Consider the following 1,916-nt stretch of genomic DNA (forward strand, 5'->3'; position numbering starts at 1 on the left):
ACTGCTGACATAGGTAAGTAGGATTGAAACATCAGTCAGTGAAGACTTTACTTGGTTAATAACGTCCTTCCAATGATTTCTCAGTTTGTACCCATCTTCTCGGTTGAAGTTGTGTCTGTGTTTATATATCTGGATTGCTTCATGAACAAATCTCTGATAGCCACTAGGTTTGCAGAGTACCCTCGTCTTGGAAAAATAAATTTCTTGTGAGCCCACATCGTTAAAACAATGATCAGCAACGGCAGAGGTATTGGTCCTACCGTGTTTCAGATCTGCCTTGTATTCACGAACACGATCCGAGAGACGTCGTTTCGTTTCCCCAATGTAACGGCTGCCACAGCCACAACTTAGTTTGTAGACACCAGGGTATTGGCATGTCAGAAATCACATCCTTTACAGATGGGATCAAATCATGGATTTTGTGTACTGTGTTGAAACGAACCTGGATCTTGTGTTTAAGATTTTGGAGATCTTTTTGGTAACCCCTGCTATGTATGGCAAAGTGATGGTTTTAATTGGATCCTTGGATGGTTGTCTCCCCATCGCTGGGGAGACAGCTTTGCGGATTGTACGGTCAGAATATCCATTCATCGTGAGGGCTTGGTGTATGTGCTTCAGCTCACTGGCTAGGTGGTGCTGATCGGAGATGCAACGGGCCCTATGGTGTCGTGTTTTGATGAGGGAATTATTCTGGGCTGGATGATGGTGGGAGTCAGGGTTTAGATAGGTATCCGTGTGAGTGGCCTTCCTGTAGACAGTGTCCCAACGAACTCTTCTTCAACAGCTTGGTCGCTAAGCCCCGGCCCCTGCTGTCCTGCCTCCTTGAGTCGCTCGCAGCATCCGTGTGATGCCAGCCAGTGCTGCTACGAGGCAGTGATAGGCGAGGTTTTTCGTCATCCTCCCTCTGACTCTCACAGCGTCCGTACGACGCCGTGAGTACAGCTGCGAGGTACGTGATAGGGCGTGTGAGTATTTGAGGACTTGGGTAGCAGTAGGCTAGGCTCTGTTCGTAGAATATTATCTCCGGGTAGTGCAGGGTTTGCGCCGTGAATAAAAGTTAGCACAGAGCATCGGTATAGTGTCCGTGATTTGTGTGTGGAGCGACTGCGTGGGGAAACGCGCGCGTTAGCACCGCCGCGTTAGCTGTAGTGGTGTACGTGGGCGTGTGTGGAGTAACTCCGTGCGGCTGTGAGCCAGCAGTATGAGTGTGTCCCTCGGAGAGGGCTCGAGCGCGGAGGGCCCGGTCCCGCGCTTGGCGGGGGCCCGGCGGGAGCCGACCGACGCGGTGGAGGAGGGCGGTGGGGTATACGTCGGCCCCCACACTTGTGTGGATCGGTCTCATGATTAAATAATATAAAAACGATGTATTCTCTGGCTAGATACATGTGACTATGTTTGATCCTTAATTTTTGTATTTTCACCAATATCTTAAGCCGTTCACAAATGTTTGATTTCTTGACAAATAACAGAACAAGGCACTTCACGGTCACGTGAACGCGACAACTACTTGTGGAAGAGAGATCGAACCGTGCAGTCCACACAGTATCTTGGGGAAAGTGCTGTTAGCGAGAGCACCTATTAAGACCGGTACGGCACACCTATGCAGGGTGGTGTGGCGAGAACCACGCCACAGTGGCGATGCGTACATACCGCGACAGGTATTTATTTAAAGCCGAGTCGACCGAGGGTAGAGCCGAGACCCGTTCCGACATTCACCACTGACGTCGGCTGTCGCCGCATTCGACTCCACGTGGTCGGGCGACCGCGTGGACTCGCACTGCGCTCAGCGCGGCGCCACCGCTCCCCACTCACAGCGGGGCACGGCCCCCCTCCAGCCCCGCCTCTCCTTGGCCTTCCCCCGCTTTAGCCCCACCCACTTTAGCCCCCTCCCCCCGTACTCTTCCGGAAGTGGTATC

Source organism: Petromyzon marinus, chromosome 36 (genome assembly GCF_048934315.1).
Source record: "Petromyzon marinus isolate PM22_M1 ecotype Great Lakes invasive population chromosome 36, UKy_Petmar_22M1.pri1.0, whole genome shotgun sequence".
Lineage (NCBI taxonomy): Eukaryota > Metazoa > Chordata > Hyperoartia > Petromyzontiformes > Petromyzontidae > Petromyzon > Petromyzon marinus.